The sequence below is a fragment of the Halichoeres trimaculatus genome, unplaced genomic scaffold, assembly GCF_033239565.1.
Source record: "Halichoeres trimaculatus isolate MK-OKI-2021-1 unplaced genomic scaffold, fHalTri1.1 fHalTri1_scaffold_7, whole genome shotgun sequence".
NCBI classification, from domain to species: Eukaryota; Metazoa; Chordata; class Actinopteri; order Labriformes; family Labridae; genus Halichoeres; species Halichoeres trimaculatus.
The window spans coordinates 9,929,903-9,953,241 of NW_027437185.1; positions in this window are offsets into that span (position 1 = coordinate 9,929,903).

A 23,339-nucleotide genomic window follows, 5' to 3' on the forward strand; every position below is an offset into this window, starting at 1 on the left:
TGCAAGTAGCACTAAACATAGATGGCTACTAACCTACTGTACAAACTTACATTTGCTTGTTAACAACTACCTTACCTTAGAACATTGATTCCAGTGAAAATCTCCATTTCATTCCAAAACAAACACACGCCTTGTTAAAAGTCACATCTTCACAACTGTGTACATGTCAAAGGTGGCGCTGCTGTCCAGTTAAAACAGATCCTCCTCACAGCATCTTTAGTAATAAATGTGTTATTCTAGTGTAACATCTGAACCATGAAGAACAACATTTTTTATTTTCATATTTTTCATTTTTCTGTTTATTGATGTACGTTGTGTAAACACTGTGGTTTAATGGTGCACAGGAGTTTCATTTTGCCATCATTGGGAGTTGGCCAAACAGTGAGCTGAGTTGACCATTCTGCACCAGGGGCAGAAAAACATGATCTTATGTTTGATTGTACTCTTCATATGCATGTTTTCAATTTTAATATCTTAAATCTCATGCTAAGATGTATTAAAGTTGTAAAATGTGCTTTAATTTGTGTTACACAAACACAAGAGTCGTGTGGGAATGGTCCATATGTCATCAGTACACTCTAAGTTTGCGGATGAAAATTACAACAAACAAGGTTGAACTCTTGATGGTTTTATTGACTTGAAGAGAAATGTACTGAGTGTGTACATTTAACCTCTGCTATAGAGGGATTATCAGTCTATGTCATCATAAAGATGCTCACCCATCTTGATTGCAGAAGCAGCATTTAGCTCCATTTATCCAGACAGGTAAGCGTTTTTTAAACACTAATTTAAACCTGTTGGCAGCATAAAAGTGTACTGTTGTTCTGTGGTTGTTTTCTTGTTTTTAGAAATGATACTATACAACAGAGGCAACGTCTATCAAGTTTCTGACAGTCACAGAGCAACCAGTGTTTTGGAGTTAATAGCGACCAAGCTAACTGGTGACTCTCAGGCGACAGTATCAGTGATTAACGGCTGAGAGTCACCAGTTAACAGGGTCACACTTTACACCGAAACACCAGTGACGTCTGCGGGTGAAAAATTAAATGTGTTGTCTTTATCTGAGTTGGTTTAGTCCTCTGGACATAGTTTTCTGGTTCTTTTATTATGAACCTGGTCTCAGACTCAGCAGTCTGTGTGCTTTTTTTTGGTCTGGGAGGGTTTCTGATTTATTGACACATGTTTACGTCCTGGTCTGTCACAGTCTGGTAAGTGTCCATTGATAATGCAGTCATAAGCATTGAGTTACAGTTGTGTGTTTAAATTCCTCTCTGGGTGCACCTGATTTCTCCACTGAAAAACGTTTGTCCACCTAATATCTGCCCACCTGCTGATCTCTTCTGTCCACTCACTGCTATTTCACAAACCTGGGAGTTTACCATCCATATAAGTGATGATCTTTAGTTTAAAAATGTGTTTTTCAAAGATTAACGTCCCCACATCAGTTGACAAACTCTGCAGTGCTTCTGCAGACAAGTAGCACGCATCCAGCGTTGTTGATAAACAAACAATCCCTCCATAGCTGAGGTAAAGTAGGTTTAGCACCACCAGGGAAGATATTGCTTCAATGGAGGAAACCAAACTGCTGTTACTGACCGGAGCTGTAGGTGGTTCAGCCATGATGACAAGACTCTCAGGGGTCTTTGACAGCAGCTGCCGTCAGGCTACCCTCAGACTTGTGGAGCTAACTCAAAGGACTTGACATCAGTCCCCCGTCTTAGCCAAAAGAAATCCCCTGCTGCTGGCTGCCTTCAGCAGACCATACATCCCCCACACGCTCCAGGGTGAGCCCTGACTCTCCTGTGGAAGCCGCTGCAAAAGGCCCCTCTGGGTCAGACCTGAAGATGTTTTACAAATGCCACAGGAGAGGTAATGTATTTTTTATACGTATTTGATGGATGTAAGTATGGAATAAACACATCTTGCATAAGATGCAGAAAAGAGAAGAGATAAATTATTCATAGCAAACAGAAACAACCATTTGAAAATTAGATGTGAGAGCAATTTTGTTCTGGCTCTCCTCTCCTCTTTACCTCTCCTTTTCCCTCTAATGCTCTCCCTCTCTTCTGCTCCGTCTCTTTCTCTTTCTCTCTCAGCCCACTCTCTATCTTTGGAGTACCTGCCAAATTCTCTATGATATTTCCCTTTGAGAGGGATAAAGAGAGAGATGAGAGGCAGGGATGGATGGATGCAGGGAGATTTGGGGAGTGAGGGAGGGCGCAGAGGGATTCAGGGAAGAGGGTGATGGAGGGGGTAGAGAGGCGGAGGCAGGTAGTGGAGACAAATCAACTGGGATAAATGGTAAATTAAGGAATGAACAAAGTGAAGGATTAGGAAAAAAGTGAGGGGTTCGGTGTATCAACTGCCACTTTTTACAGCTTAAATTGGAGGTATAAAGACTATGAAGAGGAGGGCTGTATTTAAAAAAGACCAGAAAGGTCCACACACACTGTTTCACTGTTACTACAGCTCCTCCTCCTCCTCCACTCGCTCCCCCTCATACAGACCTTGTGTTTCTTTCTCACACCCACATTTCTGAACTTACTCTTGCACATATGAGAAAAAAATGAAGATAATTTCAAAGTTACCAAAATTCTGTGGTAACTTTTGCCACATTTTTTCAACAAAAATTCAACAGATACTTTTTCATATTTGCCAACTTTTACAGAGACAGAGTTAGAGGTGAGTGAACTCCAGCTGTGATGAAATTTCAAACAGAAACATGCATGAAATTTATTCTGAACTCCTCTTTTCCAACTCATGGCATACTTATTGCATTTACTTTATCCTGTGTTTAATCCACCACTGAACTGGCAACAAGCACTGTATGATTTTACTATGGACTGTATAAAACATGGACGTCACATATTGGTTATTGGATAGATGTATGAAGCTCACATGTGGATTCAATCACCTTGGACACAGGCAAAAAGAAGGAGCCCAGGTGTACTTTAGCCCCTGGCAAACATCGACAACACACCCACCTGTCAGTCTACTCAGCTGTGTCCCCACTTGTGCAAATATGGGTAATTTGCATTATTTGTTATTACATTTATATCATATTGTTGCTAACGCTGCCCTGTTGGTTGTGGCTGCCTGTTGCAGCAGCTCTCTCTTCTTTCTTATAATTTTTTCGTCTCTTTTTGGTCATCTTTTCATTGTGAGTGGGTCATTACTTTGTATTGCTCATTTGATGGTCATTGACACCAAACTGGTTTTGCCTTCAGTGATATTTTTACTACTTTTTCTCCTGTGTTTGTCTGGAGATCCTACATGTAACCATGGCTGCATTGTTTTCATGTGAAATCAGCTGTTAGCAGCCTGTAGCATGTCAATGCTATCTGATGCAAGGCCTGATGTTTCCTACAAGGTGAGAAGAAGGAGGTGAGGACGACGTGCTGGTTCTCAGGTGTGAGCTAAGAAGTGACGACATCAACCTGTCCTTCGATTCATCGTTATTGGGAAAGTGAGATTTATCTCCAATAAAATGGATAAGCTAGTCATGCTAACCCAGCAACAGAGGGAATACCAGAGGGCAGGGTAGCATCATGCTATTCACAGACATGGCTAACAGAGCTAACACCAGACACCAACGTTGCATTGGACGAAATTCACCTGCTGTGAGCAGACAGGATCCCAGAGACAGAGACTGAACAGACTGCTGAAGAAGCTCAGTCCTGGACCCTGTGGAGGTGGAGGCTGGCTGAACTGGAGAATGATGGACCAGCTGTCGTCATCTATGTTCTTATGCACCTTTTTGCACTTTCTGTTCATTTTCTTACTTTTGTTTTCTTGAGTGCTGCTTTGACTCCTCCTGAATTTCCCTTCAGGGATAGATAAAGTATATTCTATTCTATTCTATTCTATATTATGTATCAAAACTGGACGCAGTCTCAGTAATGCCCCCCATTCGTTTCTGAAGCAGGGTTTCACTCCCCACGTTGGAAATGCTGACTCAGCTGAGCTTGAAGTTGACCCAGAAACAGAAGAGGTGGAGCTGAGGAGGAGCTGACTCTTAGCCAACAGTTTATCATGTCCCACTGTAGGTCAACTTAACCACGCCCCCAATCTAACTATGCAGATCCCTGCATAGTTCCTATCCTCAATATCTTCAAAGGGTATAAAAAAATATCCCCTTCTGTTGTGTATACATACACAGAAATAGGCTGTTACGTGGTGTTAGATAAAACAACAGTAAAGACAAGCATGACTATCAGCATTTTTATCCATCTCTGTTTCAGAATGATAATGAAACTTTTTTTTGTTGGCATCAGCTCTTGTCCGGCACATTTTCTGCCAAATATAAGGCAGGATTTTGGTTTTACCTGGCCCATTTTCATGATATCCCCAGAGAGACCTGGCAAACAGGAGCAGTGAGTTCCGGTGTAAAAACCAGGAGCTGGTATGATATGATAGTCTTATGATCATAGTGTTCCTGCTTGGACAGGAAAAGACCCAACAAGCTAATAATGTAAAAAAGTAATGAACTCCAACACAACCAGCACTGACAACAACTTCTCCAACAACTGCTACTCTGTCACAAGGCGTCCCACAGGGTTCAGTGCTCGGTCCTCTCCTTTTCATTCTGCACAACTCAGTAAAGTTGAAGACAGACATGATCTTTTTGGTCACAGTTTTTTTATTTTTATTCTATTTTTTACAACAATGGCCTCCATAATACCACCTTTTCCAAATCCATGACTTCTTCAGCTCCCACTAACTCTCTGAAGTGAAAGCTTGAATACAAACCAACTTCCTTTAGCCAAATTTTGACGAATCAGGCATCATAATCATCAGCTTTAAATATCTCACCTAAACACCTGAAACTTCTGAATTGCCATTGACAATACCACTCCATCTCCCTTACCCTGTTTCACAACCTTGATGTAGTTCTCAAAATCAACCTCATATGTTTTCATTTCAACAGAACTGCTTTCTCTCACCTCCAAAACTTTCTGTTTCCCCCACAACTCCTCTTCTCTGCAGCTGAAACCTAAATCCATGCATTTATCACATCCAGAGTCAGGTACTGTGACAGTATTCTTTATGGTTCATCATCTAAAGCCCTCAACAAAGTCTAGTACAGTCAGAGTTCATCTGCTTGTCTACTCACTCAGTCCCACTCCTGTGACTTTAACACCACCAGGACTTTCTCACTGACCTGTTCCAACCCTGATGTTTGAGCAGGTGAAAAGAGAGTCCTGCATCTCTAACTGGCCCTTTAGCTCACAGACATTCCAGATACGTTTATCTGTTTTGTCTGAGAAGTCCATTTTTCTGTTATTAGATGGGGTAAGATTTTTTTTTTTACAGTGTTTGTGATTGACAGGTTATCAGTCCAAATCAGGGGTAGGCAACCTAGAGCATAGGTGCTATGGCTGACACGTGAGGCTATTTATGTTGGGACGCAGAGAATTATTTTGGCAAGGCAAAGGACAAAAATAAATAGATGGTGAAATTATTGTGTTGTATTCTATTTTAATTTGCCTGGCCGCCAGTGCTCCACAACAGTGAGGGCTCCAATTAAAATACTCTCTCAGTAATGGTAATTTGAATATAACTGAAGACAAAACCCAGTTTGTCATTTCTGATCATGATTTTAGCCCATCAACACATCTCATTTATTAATATATAAAATATCAAACATGCTTAAAGGTACATGGTCCATGCCACAGGGCACAGACAGCAGGTCCATGCCATGTGGAGCACAGAAAACCAGTGCCCTTGGCAGGTTAACATCTTAACGTACAGTTGGCTCTGATATCCACTGCACTCCCTCCTCACTCACGGTTTGAAATGAGTCAATTCAATAATTCAATACAATTTAGTTTGATGAACATGGGTTTAGTTGTGATCTCTTAAGAAATTTGAGTAAAATCTACTATGTGTATTTGAGTTACAACAACGAATGTTATTAATTTGAAATAACTTAAAGATAACATGTACATTAAGATTAAATAAATTATCTAGATCTAGATAAAGATATTGTGTGCAACTGCTAAAATTAATCAAATTGGGTTAATTCAACAAAACATTTTTCTCAGTGTGTTTGAATGTGTTTTGCAAGTGCGTCACCGCAAATCTTTCTTGGGAGGTCAGTCTGTTAGCTCACAATTGCATCCATTTAGTGGTGTTGTCAAGGCAAACAAACCAAATTCCAGTCATTCTCTCCAGCATAGTTGGACAAGGGAGTATGGATTTATTGCCAGAGATGGCCGAAGATCGAGTGGTATGCACCCTCAGCTGTGAAAGTGTGGTACGTAGGAAACCAAGTAGGCAGCATCTTTTTGAGACCAAACACAAAAACAGTGTTAGCAAAGTATGTGAAACTGATTAACACATTCGAAACTTTCTGTACTGTTAAAAAACAGGCAATGGGAAGAAGTTATACCATTTCTCACTGCATAGCTATCGTCTGTTGATGATTTTATGAAAGAAGTAAATATCGGCAATTTGGGCATGAGTGTTCTTTAAAATGGCTCGAGTCGTGGAAGCAGTTTCCTATGCCTGGTTTAGACTGACAGGTCTATCGCGATCGACCAGTTCGGCACCTCTTGTCTATGCTTTTCTAATTTCAGTCTGCCCTCTGCCAAACCAATCCATGCCTGCTGAACAACCCACGTTCAAACTCCAGCTTTATAAGAACTGAAACTGTTGATGATGTTCTCTCATTAACATCCTGCTCACATGCAGATTATTACTGTTATCATCTCTTACTTTGTTGTCACTTTTAATCAGAAAAATCTAAATGATTGCACTTGGCAAGAAATAATTCATCTGCTCCCAAAAAACAAATCTTTGTTATCAATCAAATGATTTGCTATTGCATTGACATTTCATGCAAAGTAGACATTAAATCATCCATAAAATAAACTGTCATTGTTTCCTCACCTTAAATCCTGTTTCAGTTAAAAGTTCAGGTTGTAAAAGTCTTTTTAGTGAGCCACTGTTTGTGTTAATTTGTACTCCCTGAAGACTATAATTGTACAAAAGAAGTCTGGAGTTAATTGTTTCTGAGAGTTGGGCCTGCATGATAAACATGCTAACACACTACAGCGGTACAAAGCAAACCTCTGAAACTCCAGCAGATGGAAGAGGATGTTCTAGAAAATCTTGGCCTGAGGACAGAGGATGATCACTGGATGAAAACATGTTTGAGACATGAGTTTCACATTCAACAGCACACACACTCAAAGCTGCTGCTCCCGTATGTTTGAACTAACCTCTCCTGTATTCCTCACAATCCAACAGTATCATCACCTGACCGAGCCACCTGCCCACCTGTCAGTGCTCTCTACGATGTGCTTTTATTGCACACCAAAACGCTCCTTCTCTATCAAACTCTGCTACACGTGTCCCCTGCTTTCTAAATGTGTGATGGAGTGTGACGCGTGCACAGATGCATATAAAAAGAACATGTTTGATCATCTTATGTAAATTCAGTAAAGCCTTTGCTTGTGGCGTTACAATTGTACTGTTACATAAACAGCATCGTTTGGAAGAGCGGGTCGAGACAGAGAGTGATGTGAGGGAGGGAATGAAAAGGAGCTTGTGAAAGGAGCGAGAGATAAAGAAAAGACAGATTCATACAGTCTCTGAGCAGAAAACATGAAATAATTAGAAAGAGTGAGAGTCCATACCTCACTCTTTCCAACAACAGAACCTGAGTTTAGTGAACAGCAGTAAGGATACAGAATTCTTGTTCTGGGCTCTGACTCCTGCCCCTGCTGGCTGCTCTCTATCACAACATCCTCCCACACAACCTTTGGATTCCAGCACAATGATTTCATGTGAATGCCTAATGTCATGAAGAATAACCAAAGACATTAAAGAAGGGGTACCATTTTAGACTGTACCTCTGGGTGCACAGGACTGTAGACTGATCTGGGGCTATGGGGTTCCCAAAATATGTTCTATTCATTCATTCATTCATTCATTCATTCATTGTCTGAACCGCTTCTCCTGTTCAGGGTCGCAGGTGGCTGGAGTCTATCCCAGCTGTCATTGGGTGAGAGGCAGGGTACACCCTTGACTGGTTGCCAGCCAATCACAGGGCTGACACAGAGACAGACAAACATTCAAGCACACACTCACACCTACGGACAATTTAGAGTGACCAATTAACCTGATGAGCATGTTTTTGAACTGTGGGAGGAAGCCGGAGTACCCGGAGAGAACCCAGAGAACCCATGCATGCATGGGGAGAACATGCAAACTCCACACAGAAAGGCCCACTGGCCAAGCTGGGGACTGAACCAGTGACCTTCTTGCTGTGAGGCTGCAGCACTAACTGTTGCACCACTGTGCAGCCCCCAAAGTATATTTGTGCAAGTTAAATTGAAACAAAAAAATCAAAAATAGCAATAAAAATATCAGTCTCTGTCTTAAACAATTGCTTTAGCTGCTTCCTCTTTCAGGCTCTGTGCTCTACAAACCCCCTCCCTTCTGATTGGCCAGCCCTCTGGATACCTGCTGGGGGGAGGGGCCATGGGAAGACCTTGGGGTCTTGGGTCTTGAACACACGATATTTTCAAAAACAAATACCCTCCCTCATGCGTCTTTAAAAATACTTTTGCCCACACGCAGCGGACAGATCTGCAGGTGGATGCCATGCCGAACCCAAAATGGGCAGAGTTTTTCCGACCTAAAACTTGTGCCATCCAATCAGGATCGAACCACCATGATTCAGCTGTGATGTCTGAGAACCAAAAACTAAGTTTCTCGGTGTCTACACGAAACCACGAAACTGGCGTTTTCCAAAATCTTCACTTTGGCGAGAGTTTTTAGAAAACATTGTTTTCAGTGACGTACAACTGCAATTTCATGTGGATGTCAGGCGTAAACGTATAAAAATATATGTGGTTTCCCACATACCCACTCTCTCTCCTCTATCTGTCTCTCTAACCCCAACACAGTCGAGACAGATGTCTGTCCAACATGAGTCTGGTTCTGTCAGAGGTTTCTGCCCGTTAAAGGGAAGTTTTTCCTTCCCATTGTAACTTGCTAAATGCTGCAAAGTCCTGTACTCATGGTGGATTAAGATTAGATAAAGCTCCTTATCTTGTCTTGATGTTGGGTTTCTGTCAATTAAATTTTATTAACATTTACGGGTCTAGACCTGTAAATGTTTTTGTAAAGTGTCTTGAAATAACATTTGTTATGATTTGGCGCTATATAAATAAAGATTGATTGATTGATTGATTGATACCCTGCTACATGTGTGGACATGGCCTTGGTGTTTGAGGCCTGCCCCTCCAATAGGTCATGAACCAGCTAGAAGATCCCTACTTTGGGGACCCGCTGAATGAACATTTCAGCAGTGTTCACCTTGTGAACCTCATGCTATTTTTTTAGTTTAGGCTGTCCTGACCAGGTTACAGACAGAATTAGGAATTTCTACAACATATGAATAGGTAGAGGGTTGAAAATCTGCACATATATAGGATGAACATTCAGCATTGTTACTTTATACCCATGAGTTAAAATGGGAAAGCTGAATACCCCCTCATTAAAGCATGGTCTGTGGAGCCATTCTGCTGCTTGTATTTTTTTTTTTTTTTATTGTCAGGGATTCCTCAGTTCCTCATACTGCTGTGGATTCTTTCATTAAAAGTCATATGTTAGAGGTAGGTGAGATCACCTCCTACTCTTCTTGCATTACTAACAACCAGCTTTTGTCCAGTCATGGTAAAAATATTCTGTCAGTGGGTTTCTGGCAGGAGGAACACTCCATTGCAGGGTGTTAAAGGTTCATTAAACCAGCTTAAAATGATTTAGAGCTTAATCAGGGCATTGCCAAGAGCAATGTTATCCAGTTCAAGCAATCATGGAGTTTACTCTCTAATAAAATCTCTTTGTTCAGTCTTAACAGCTGTTTGATTAAATATTAATTATAAACTGACGTCTTTCCATACACGTTCCTGGTTCATAATCCACAATAATCTTCTCATGTAGACATTTGAGGTGCAATGTTGAGATCAGTGCATTGACACATCATGAAAAACAAAAAGGCTGAACATAAATCAGGCTAAAAGAAATCCAACGCTGTAAGTACAAAACGGCATGGACTGGTTACACAAGCGTACAAGCTGCTAAGTGGCTGTGCAAGCGAGGCGGAGAAAATCAAACGGCTTTGGATCAAAAGACAAAATATAATTTTTCCTCTGTGGCTGATCACTGTGTGAGTGTGAGTGTGTGTAATAGTGTAGGTTTTTTTTTTTCCACACATAGGAAACCGTGTGGGCTGCAAACACTCCGGGCTATTCCGCTTTTTTGCTTGTATGAGTGTGCATGTGTGTGTCTGACAGAGTGTGTGAGTGTAAGAGAGAAAAGGAGGAATTGTGTATGTGGGCGTAGGCAGTATTTGTGTTCTGTGTGTATGTGTGTGCGAGAGCTGGTGTTTGTTGTGGTAGTGGTGTGGGTGTGTGTCAGAGAGAAGGGGGTGAACAGGTCTTTTCTAAATGAGGGGGAGAAGGAGAGATCAAGAGAGAATTAGTCACAGACAGATATCTCCTGTGCCTCCAATATCCAGTATTTCCCTGACTTCTCTTCTGTCTTTTCGTTCATTTCTTCCTGTGCAGCCCAGTATGTCTTATTCTCATTTCCTCTCCATTAGTGCATTTAGATTATGCTGCAGACTCCCCTGCACTCAGCCTTATTACACCAGTAATCTGGTTTAAGGTGCTGAATGTCTAAGCTCAATATGTGATCAGTTTTAGCTAAAATGGCTCGCATGAGGAGAAAACCTGTTAAAGAGCTCCTGTTCAGCTCAGAGCAGAGAGCTGTGTGTTTTGCTGAGCTCTGATTCACATGATATGCATCCAGGATGAGCATCTGAAGCAGGAGGAAGGTGAAACATTGTGTCACAGTTTATCGGTGACAACAGAGAAAGTCAGAAGTATCAAAGGTTTATACAAACATGATGCGGATAAGATTAAAACTCAGTATGAAATCTGTGTGTGTCTAATCCCCTTTTCCCTTCACGTCAGATTTACTGTCTCCCTGCTGCAACAGTGATACTTCACAGTATTTGGCTTGTTTTGCAAAGCAACAGCTTTGTTTAGTAAGAGAAGAAGAGCTGAGGGAGCTGGTGCAACGTTTTGTACATGGGCACCTTAAGTAAGTAAGGAATTCACATCCTTTATATGGTTTAATAGTAACTTTGGTGGTAATAATGGATTTTTATTGTGCATGTCTTTCAGGTCGATATGCCCTCTGTAACATCTGGAGGATCAGACCCTACCTGACATAACAGGCCCTTGTGATATCACACATCAACTACTGCAACTCCCTCCTAGCAGGCCTCCCTGTGTGTACATTTAAATCTCTGCAGATTACCCAGAATGCAGCAGCACATCTGGTCTTAAACCAGCTCAAAAAACACACGTCACCCCACTGTTAATCTCTCTTCACTGGCTTCCAGTAGCAGCTCCAATCAAATTCAAAACTCTTCTTCTGGCTTACAAAACACTGACAAGAACAGCTCCTGCCTACCTGGGGTCCCTCATCCAGGTCTACACTCCTTCTCGCTCTCTACGCTCTGCATGTGAAAGACGCCTGTTGCTCCCAGCCCAGCGTGGCTCTGAATCTCTAGCCAGACTCTTCTCCTCTGTTGTGCCCAAATGGTGAAATGAATTACCATCTCCATTCAATCCACAGAGTCCCTTTCTACTTTAAGAGATGTCTGAAGACTAAGCTGTTCAGGAAACTCTTAAGCACTTAAACTGACCCTTCTCTTCTTTGTCCTCAGGGGTAGAATGAGTCAGAAGGTCTACGACCCGGCTCTTAGGGAATATTCAGCACTGATCATTGAATGTTGGTGAAAGATGAAGTATATTGTTGCAGCAATCAATTGCATTATTTTGGCTAGATTATTCTACACTACTTGAAAAAATAAAAATAAAAATCTTGCACTTAACAGCAGCACCTGCAGCCAAATAACTTGAAGCACAGTTGTCGCTCTAACTAGGTTTTCCTTCTGTCTAGATACTTGCTTGTGTTGTAGGTTGCTTTGGACAAAAGCGTCTGCTAAATGAAACTGTTGAACTGTAACTGAAGGATTCTCAAGGTCACCTTACAAATGCAACAAGTGGAAAAAAAACACTTATTTCAGAATAAACAATATGCAGTAAAAGGAAACAGACTATAGAAAAGTACAAACAAAGAAGCCATGGGAGGCCCACATATTTAGGTTAAAATGGATTTACAATAGCACCAAACATGACAGGCTGCAAGGCTGAACCCTGGGGATCCCATAGAAGTCAAACAAGCATGAGGTATCTGGACTCGGAAGGAGGAGGAAGACTGCAGAGAATGGGTAGGTGTTAAGGTGTGAGGGAGATTGGAGAGTTATTGATGAGAACATTGAATTCAGGACAGAGGACCTTGAAGTCTCTGCAATATAAGACAGGCAGCCAGTGAAGGACTGGTGATGTGATCCATGGCAGGGGGTCTGGTTATGATCCAGGCAGCTGAACTCTGGATTCGTTAAAGTTTTTGGAGAAGTTTCTGAGAAAGACTAAAGAGTAGAAAGTTCAGATAATCAATCCAAAAAGTTACCAAGGTATTGATAAGAATGGACGGACGGAGGGGATTGATATTGCTGAAGTGAAAATATGGAGACTGAGTTACATTATTGATGAGTGCTTCAAAGGAAAGTGTGCTGGGCTGACACCCAGACAGTTGATTTTAGGGGAGAGAGGAACTGTGGAGTTGTCAATGGTTAGGGTGCAGCTGTTTGTTTTGGCTGTTGTGGATTTTAAACTAACAAGAGGAATCTGTTTACTGCAATTTATGTTTGCAGTAATTTAAGAAATTTATGACGGCAACAGGATTTAACCTCAAGTAGATCGTCTGTGAGAAAGAGCTGATGGTTGTCAGCGAAGCAATAAAAGTGACCAAATTATCTGAAAATACTACAAAGAGGTAAGAGGTAGACAACAAATAGGAGGAGTCCTGGGACAGATCCCTGTGGAACACCAGATGTTACTTGAGATGATGCTGATCTGCAGTCTTAAAGCTAAAAGAATTCAGGCAAAATGATAGGATTTCTTGTCAGATAGTTGAGTGTGGATGTGAACTGTTACTTTTTCAAAGAATATTAAAAAATTAAAGGTCCATCATTATCATTGTTGGAGATGTTGAATTAAAACATCTCTAACAGTGTTCGTGATTCTTTTTATTAGACAGTGATTGTGACTGGAGCGGTCCATTGAGACCAGCTTTCTGGATATAGGCTGAAAACACGATCAGCAGTCCACAGTTCAGCCGTGCTGCAACCTCTGCAAAGCAAAAGGAAGAGATAGATGCTCACTACAAAGATACTGTCAGAGTCTAGCAGAGGCTGCTGGGAAAGAAAATATGATATGTGGTTTGTCTCTGAAAATGTAGACATGTCCGTTTTTATTTTGAGGCTATTTTATAAAGCAAGGGATCTTAAAGTTGTCAAAGGTTGCAGCATGAATGGCTGGGTGTGATACATGGGAAAATGACTGTACTTACATCAGGCTCTTCCAGTCATTTCTGACCACTCAAAGCACCCAAACACCTCATGTTGCTTTCACCTGTTTGCAACACATTTATGGTCTGATGGCAGAGGCTGCTGTGTAATGTGTCCATCAGTAAGCACAAATCCCATTCATACACATTCACACACCACTGGCCATGCCACTCAGGACTGGAGTTCTATGTCCTGCTTGTGGACAGTTAAAGTGTGGGGTTGGTATTAAACCCTCACCTTGTTACTGAAAGACAACCAGCTGAGAAAACAGCATGAGACATATGATGGTGATGTTTTTTTCTGTCTATATCCCTGTTAGGATTACAACAGCTGCATGATATCTGTTAGACAAATTTGTTTAGGTTTGATGTGAAGTTGGGGTCTAGAAAGTATGGATGAGAGGAGAAAGGGGTCTTCACATCTTTCCTTTTGTGACGTTGGCTGGAATATTTGGCCCCACTCGGTCAGCAGTTGGAGCTGCAGAGTTTATTTCACAGAGAACTATGGGAGATCATTTTGGCAACGCTTCTAGTAGTTCCCTTTGCTTTGGAGGAATGCCTGACCTCTAAGAGATGGCAAGGGTACAACCCTTTTCTGACAAAGGCCCAGATTGGATTTGGCCCATGAATGGCAACTTTTAGTTTGTTTTTGAAGACAAAAAAGTGTTCGAGCAACCTCTAGATTCTCTGTATTTAACAACAATAACAACAACAACAACAATAATAGAAATAATAATAACAAATACAAAAATGATAGAAGCATTAAAGCCATAAAGTTCAAAAACTGCTGTGGGACAAATGACATTTGGGTGGATACATACTTCGACAAGGCTTGGATCAAAGAAAAAAAAACTTCTACAAATTATTAGAAAAAAAATAAATAAAAAAGAGTTGTTTTTTTAAATGTCTTGGTTTTCATTATTATTTCTCTCTATCCTGACTTTACAGCATAGACCGTGAACATGGATGTAGTCTCCCCGACATCACCCATCTGTTTCTGAAACGGAAAATGAAGCACATTGGCTATAGCGGCCATATTGGTAGAAGCAAGAGCCACGTTTCCACCAAGCAGACCGGTTCCCTTCCTCTTGGTACAGGGCGCAATTTGCGGCATTTCCACTGACTTATCCCGGGACAGATCCCTAAGCAACCAAGACGAGCCGTCCCACTTTTTGGCACCCTTCCGTATGGCTGCCAGACTGAACTGATCCGCTCTCAGAAGGCGGATTAACACACTGCAGACGGTTGATTGGTCAAAAGAATCATCACTTACCTCGACAGCAGCTGCATGTCTCCTGGCGGCACACAGACTTCTGTGAAAGAAAGCTTGATTGCACTTTGTAACAAAGAGCTACATGCCAGTCACAGACAGGACAGATTGCTGGACGTCTTCCATCTATGCTCTTTGTTTACTATGTCGTGTTTTTCTTCTCAGTTGGATTGATTACCAGGGTAAACTGTGTCACGCTGCTACAGCGTCACCGCTATAGGGCGCCTGTGGGTCAAATGACCTGAGCTGTGCCTCTGATTGGGCAAGCTCACAATCTTAATGTCCTCTTAACTGCCCCCCCCCAAAAAAAAACACCTCGTACAATGTGTGCCAATAGTGAAATTAACGATTCAGACAGGAGACATTTTTTAAAACCAGGCTGTAAATAAGTTAATTTCTGCTATGAAAATGGCTTTTTTTGGCTTGGTGTGTATGTGACTTCTGGTACTTCTGGAGCCAGCCTTGAGTGGACACTCAAGAAACAGCAGATTTTAGCACTTCAGCATTGTCTCATATTCCTGGACTGGAGGCTGCTGCTTGCTTGAAAGTCATTGAGCGCCTAATTCACCTGTGGACCAGTTTTGATGTTAACAGTCACATTAACCCTGGAAGTTGAGGATCTGGTGCTCAGTTGCTTGTAATGTTTTATATATGTCTTTTAATTACAATAATGGCCAGTCCTGGGCCTGAATGCACATCCAGTCTTTACACAAACATCACCATGAGCCATATCTTACCATTAAGAAACAGCCCATGTGTTAGCCGCATGCATGACTTCCAAAAACTGACATTAACTTATGGCACCATGAAAGTGAGGCAGGTGCAGATTGCTCATTGGTGGTCCTACCTACAGGCCCAGCACACCAGAGAAGACGCTACCAAAGAACTCAATATTTTTTTTGAACAGACAGCTGTTAAATATAGGGGAAGAAAACAACTCCTGCACCGAACGTCATTTTAGGCAAATGTCATCATTTGTCTATGTTAACAGAGACTTTGACAGAGACAAAATACAATTTGGTTCACAACTTTCCAAAAAGCTTCCTTTAATAAGACTTTTTATGCAGCAAATATCACAGGGAATACTGGACCTGAATTCATCATCTGTCAAAGTTGTTGTACTCTTGTACTAAAATTATCCATTTTGAGTGAAGTAAGATTTTAAATGTAGAACATGAAATTCTCAAAACTCAGATCCAGATCTGTATGCAGACCAGGTCTCAGTTAATGTTGGGTACTGCAAGGTTAAACCTGCACCAGGATGACTGGAAGTGAAAAACTGCATGATGAAATTACAAGCAAGTCAATTTGGTTTTGATGGAAGTCAGTTTGGTCCCTCTTGACTTGTATCTACTCTGCTAATGAATGCTAACAAGAGATTTCACTGTTGATGTGTCAGACATCTGTCACACAGGCATAATGAGTTTCTGAAAGCCCTTTAAAGAGCTGTGGAGTGTGATAAACTTACCAGACGCTAAACCTGCCTCAGTGTTAAAACAAACCTTTTGGAAACACGTCTGGTATGAAGACAAATCAATTTAAGGAAGGACAAGAGGTGAAACATCAGAGGAGCACTTCAAACAGAAATGAGAATTTAAAAGAAAGATTTGGGCAGAACAGGCGGTGAATTGAGCCTAGAGACAGAAATGTTAGAAGAGATTTAGGCTTGAAAGGAAGCGTTTGGTGAAACAGAGAAAATGAGGGAAATTATGAAAGAAGAAAACAATTGCAGGGAGAACAAAAACGATGATGAAGACGAGAAAAAAGCCAAGTTGAGGACAACGTGGTATGCAAGAAACAGGACGGATTAGAGGGTGAGCATCAGAGCTGTTGGTTCAAGGTTGAAAGGAAGGATGCACGGAGGGAGTGTTGGAAGAGGAAAGGTATTCTAGGAAGAGCAAAGCCTTCAGAAGAGTTGTTCGGCGAGCTACAGAGAGATCCCTCCTGAGAAGCACAGGACGAACAGGTGGGAGATCTGTGTAGTACTTCAAAGTATCGACTCTTTTGGGAGGTGTGTGTCAGTGTGTGTGTGTGTGTGTGTGTGTGTCTCTATGTTGGTACCATGTCTGGAAGTCTGTTACCTTAAGGGTAGGCCTTATAGTCATGCTTATAAAGCTTTAAGGATGAAAAAGGTATACCCTGAAGGATTTTAGTGGTAGAGCCAGAAGTTAAAGATCCTTAGGCCGCATTTACACAACGCCAAAAACAGTCAAATCCGATAACATTTCGTTCCGTTTTGGTCTTACGTTTAAATGAGACCGCGGTGCGTTTTGTCCAAAACCGGAAACTTTTGAAAACGCTCTCCAGAGTGGAGAGTTTTGAAAACGCTCTTCCATCCAGCCTTGTATAAACACAAAGCAGAGTGTTTAAGGGTGAAACGCTGACGTCGCCACATGCGCAATCGCAGTTTCAGGTGAAGGTTGCGCGCAGCCACAACTTCCAATTAAGCCATTCCGGTCCAGTCGGTGGCGGTAATGCGCCTCAAGGTTGGATTGCCAACCGTCTCACACAATAAAACGGCACAAGAAGGAGGCAAAGCAAGGCACGTTTATTTATACAGCACATTTCAGCATGGCAATTCAAAGTGCTTTACAGACAGAACAAATTAAAAGAAAACAATTAAAATTCAATTAAAAAGCAGATTAAAATTAAAAAGATACAATGAAATAATAAGATAAAAAAAAAAAAAGTTAAAATAGATTTTAAGATAAGAGTGGCAATAAAGAACAACCACAACAAAGATGGCTGATTTCTGAGTGATATATATACACACAGATATCCACATCGCCAACTACTGGCCTGGCATGGCCACTACATCGTTGTGACTTGTCCCTTTGGAGTCGTAGGAATGCAGATTGTTTTCACGGTGTCCTCATGTAAATGTGGGCGGCTTCTGAAAACACAAAGGAGGAATCCTTGCGGGAGTCTCCGTGTAAATGTGACCTTAGTTAACCCAACCAGTCTAATCTTTCTAATAAAAGAAGATGAAATTGTGACTATCAATAATAATAATTAAAAAAAAAAACACATTCCAGGAAAAATCCATCCTCTATTTTTGCTTCTGAGTGCTGTTTGGGATGCAGTGTGCCTGAAATGTGTTTGAAATGAAATCAAAGTGTTTTTGTTTGGCAAGTGATCCAGATCTGGTCCACAGGTTGCCTCATTAATCAGCAGATATTAGGAACACCTGTGATGTTCTCCCTCAGCTGGAGGCGATCAGCTAACGCAGGTTACACCAGGAGGCTGAGGTTTACCTGTTCAGTTGCTCACAGAAGCTCAACACCATCAGTTTGCTCTCTCTCTGAACACATTTAAAAGCACTTTAAGTTTCAGTGCTGCCTCTTCTTTTCTTTCTCTTTAAGAATGGTCTTTCCATTACCCCCAATAACTGACCCTCACATTTCATTTTTGTGTTGGGAAGTTGATTTCTTTGTCCATCCTTTGAAAGTGTGTGTCTTCAGGGAGTCTGGCTTTCCACAGTACCTTTCAGATGCACACAAGGGTCCTGTTTTTCTTTCAATTTCCTGTTGAGTGCAGTTTTTTGTTAGTTGTGGTTGGAAACACAACACTACATGTTGGGTATTTAAAAATAGAAACAGTAGAAGAAAAAAAATGGAATCTGCTGTTTTTTGTCTCTCGCCTAAAAAATGACTGACAAGGATGACATTTATTTATTTATTTTTTTTGTTTTAGTGGTTAAAAATGTCAGAATCTAAAAAAAGTCAGTTTTTTCAAACCTCAGTGGCACACACACACAACTCATACACACACTTTTTGCTGCCCATGTGTGTGGTTGTATAACAACAATCTGTCACCCAAAATATTCTGTCAAAATTGTTTCAAAGTGTTTGTTACAAAAAACAGACAGTGGAAAAATTAAATAGAAAACATTATTGCCCACGTTCCAATCTAGGGCTCAATTCAGCTTGAGTAGGACTGTGACAGCACTTTGTCACCTCTCACATAACCTGTAGCTCACCTTAGCAGGAACTTTGACTGTGAAGTTTTTAATTTACTCAAATCAAAGGTGCTAAAGGGGTCAACCGTCAGATTTTAATGTGAAACAGACTTTTGCCATACAGACTAGAACAGCAGTTACTGACGATTTATTGATAAGCTCCTGTTAAGATAAAGCACGACCAAAGCCAGTAGCTTGCACTACTCTACACCAGCTGTGGGATCTGATGCACTGTTTTAGATCTTGGTGTGCATTTATCAGATGTCTTGGAGAGGAAGAATATCTCATACTTTGTATATTACCATGTTTCTCGTGTGTAGCTCTATTTGACGCGTTAAAGCAGGAGACCTTGGGAAAGAGTCAGACAGCTCACAGACATTGAAATGCAAATCCAGCTTTCATTCATGAAAGACAAGTGCAGTTTTTGTCATCAGTTATGTCTTTGTGCTGTCGATGTATTTCACACTTCATTAAAAGGATTTCTGAGCTTTTTTAAACTTCTCAAATTCATTCAATAAAGTTTTGTCGTGTGTTGTTAAGCTCTGATTAACTTATTAGAGGAGGCATGAGAGATCTTAAAAAGTCTGACTATTGGTGTTTTATATACTTCATTAAAAAATGCATCACACTCAGAGAGCGTATTTGAAATATGTGTTAAACCTAACAGTTACAAGCAAATACAACATTACACCACCCTAGCCTACTGTCTTGGTGCCTCTGAAGTACCTATAGACAGTAGCCATGCACAGATACGTCAGCGTTGTCAAAACTTTTCTCCATCCTGTCCACACGACTGTTGTGGCCCCTCTTTGTCTGTCTGCCGTCTCTCACTCTGATCCCTCCTGGAAGTTGTTGGCTTTGGAAAAAAAACTAAAGCCAGTTGTTTTCAGAGCCAACAGCTTTACAGACAGTGTGTACTGATTTAGCAGAAATCTATTCTCTAAGATGCAGAATGGGAGCTCTCAGTACACAACAGGCTAGTCTACCTCGCATGCTGTTTCTGACAATACACTGGGCTAATGTTGTCTTTTTTCTGTTCTTGGCGGGTGACACTCAGTTTGGGCTGCATCACTGCCACCTATCGAGTTGAATAAGCATTACAGCTACACTACTAAAATGCTAACGATTAAGGATCTAAGGCCCTGTTTCATCCAAAAATACTAAAACACCATGAAAAACTGAGTGAGAAACGATGAGGGATTGACTATGCTGTAGTAAGCATGCCAGGCCTGTAGTTGGCTCTATAAGGCTACGTTCAGACTGCAGCCCTTAATGCTCAATTCCAATTTATTGCTCAAAGGTGTGCTTCATATGCTGGAAAGTTTTTTTTCCATAACGCAAAGCCTGATGTTACAGCAGCTCACCTTGAGTGAGCTCTTATTAAAGTAATTATGGCTGTATTTTATTTCTTATAAACCTTAAGGCGGATGCTCTCTCCTGCACCAGGGTCTCTCCCGCCGACCCTGCTACATCTCAGAGCCGTAGTGCGCTGAACAGGGGAACAAAGAGGGGAAAACTTAGTTTTGTCACCTGTTCTGATGTTCGTAGTTTGTCTGAGGGCAGATCAGACAGGAGCAGACGAATCTCTGACTGAGGCTGTCTCGTAAGAAAGTACAGCAGTGCGCAAATGCGCACGGATGAGATGGACAGCAGTGGATCATCGGTGTCTCTGCGTCCTGTAAACTGTTATTTTAGCCTGATTAATCCATCAGAAAGTCAGTGCAGCGTTAATAAACTAAGTTTGTTAGATACCATAATACAAATGTACGATTCATTCACCTTTATCCTTTATTGTATGTGTAATGGAGACGCCAGCCGATCGCCCCAGTGCTCTCTCACTTTATCTCATCACTCGTCCTTTTATGCATTGTTTAATCAGGCTTGTAGCTGGATGAATAACTAAAACTCTTTATTTTAAAAAAAGCATACACTTTTTGATAATCACTTCTATATTAACCTCTAAATATGTTCTGTCCATGAAGTGACTTTGAAAACATTTGCCCTGAGGTGAACTGCTGTAGAATGACGTCAAAGTCGCATTAAATGCAACCTGGCTGTTCAGACCGCGGTCTCATTAAAAAAATCAGATATGTATCTGATTTAGTACCACGTTTGAAAGTGGCCTGAATCTGATTTGAAAAGGTCAGATTCAATACGACTTGTGCTGTTCACACTGTCAGAAACAAATCAGATACATTTCACATTTGACTTCAGTGTGAACGTAGCCTATCTGTCTTGTCCAGAAGCTGCTTTTGGGAGATCTCCACTGAAGTAGAGTTGGACTGATTATCTAGTGTATCGGTGAAAACTAAGTGCAGAAGTGGAGCAACAGAGGCAAATTACGTCAGCGTTTCCATTGAAAACACAGGCTCACTGTCTATACAGCCACAGTGGCGACAGCATTTTAGAAAAATTCTACTTTGGAGGCTGTTTTCAAAAGTTTGTGTTTTAGGTTGGCTAAAATGCCGATCTGTGTAAACGTGAATACACAGACTTTTGCATTTCACCCTAAAACCTTAGGAAGAATAGGAAGTAATGCAACCAATTGCTGGTGATCCTTATCACTTCACTTTTTTTTTTTTTTTTTTAAAAGGGGATACATCGGAAGCAGTTTTGCTTTCGGCATCACATCCCACAACTGAAAACAAACAAAGCGTACCACAAAACAAAGCCAACAAAACAGTCATCCTACATACTACCATCATTCTAAGGAATATATGGATTCAAATCAGTTGTTGGGCACCAGAGATGGCTAGGAACTCTATTCCTCACGAAATGCACAGAGTCTGGATTGTCTATTGTCTCACAACTTGTTTTGTATTTTCAGTTTCATCTTGAGGTTTAGTTTGGTTATTTTCAGTGAGCTATTTTAAGTGACTATTAGTTTAGGGGGAGGTGTTGGAACCAACGGTACACTGGCTGGCACCTCCCTGTCTGACACTGAATAAAAATATAAATGCAACACTTTTGTTTTTTTTTTTTGCTCCCAGTGTTCATGAGCTGAACCCAAAGATCCAAGACTCTATGTACACAAAAGACCTTTTTCTCTCAGATATTGTCCAAAAATTTGTCTGAATCTGTGATAGTGAGCACTTATCTTTTGCAGAGATAATCAATCCTCCTCACAGGTGTGGTGTATCAAGATGCTGATTAGACAGCATGATTATTGCACAGGTGTGCCTTAGGCTGGCTGCAATAAAAGGACACTTTTTTTTTTCTCTTTTGAACTAAAGCTGTTTACATGTGGTCATATAAGTTGTCTTGAATTCACTGATCCATTTCCTGCTCCCTATTCATTATATGGTGAATTAGATTAAGTCTACTTTTAGGTCAACTCACTCAGCAAAGTAAAACATTTTGGACGCTACTCTTGATAGTTGCACTCCTTAACATAGTTTGGTGCCTCAATGATGGGCAAAACAGCAGCTGTATGGATCACGTGACTTTCTCCAAGTGATGCACGCACTGACACAGGGCTTCACTCTGTGAGCTCGATACATGTGACGAGTTATTGGTCTTGCTGAATCCATCACTATGGATACCACACAATGAGCATTCTAGACATTCAGTAAGTCGGCATAAGTGCAGACTCAGTTTGGAACAGACCCGCAGAGTTTGGACAGGACTACAGTATGGCATACCTACTAAATAGTGCAGTCTATAATGGATAGGGAGTGTACATAACCACATTCATAATGAAGAGGGGGAAAATAAATTTCCAAAAATATCCACAGACATGGGAATAATGTGACTTCTTTTGCAGACTGATAAGCCAAAACCCTGTTTTTTCTTTTTTAAATTTTGTTTTACATCTTGATAAACACTCGATCAAAACGTGTACAGATGCTCATGTAGAATACCTTCTACCTGAGAGCACCTTGGGTTTTCAGATTAGAGAGACAACTTTTATTCTGACATTTGTTTGAAAATAACCTGGATGGCCACTTATTGGACATTTAGCCCCTGTCTCTAACCTTAAAGTTTACCTTATAATTTGACATATTTCTTTATTTTTTTGGACTCAGTTTTGCACACAGCTGAAATACACCAGACGTGTCTGAGTTCCGTCACGGCATCAGATCACATAGGTTTCCAGTGTCAACTTACACTGGATCTGCTGCATAGCTGCATCAGCAAGGTCAGTTTATATGCAGCTATCCTTTTTTTTTTCACCGAATGCTGAGGTTGTGACTCATCAATTCACTATAAGAATGATTGAGCAGAACAGGAAGTTGTGCACAGAAACTACCTGGAAACACCCAAAGACTTTCAAAATTAAACAAACCATGTCAAAACTCAATTCGTAGGAGTCAACAGGTTTTAAGTTTTACAGCCTGACTTGAATGTGGAGAGGCTTATCAATGGAGTGGGGAGCATGGGAGCTCCTCGGTCTCACGGCCCAGGCTGTCTGTCGGTCATACAGCTTGATGGACCGGTCACGCAGCTGGTGTGAGTTTGCTAACATAGTCATGAAGAGTGCAGACCTGGCTGACATATTTGAGGCGTTACTCAATATATAGTTATCTCAGGTTCTTCTTTGGGCATATGGTTGTCTAGAACTGTGACACAGATGGTCGGGCAGATGTAACTTCAGCAGAATGGTGTAAGAACGCA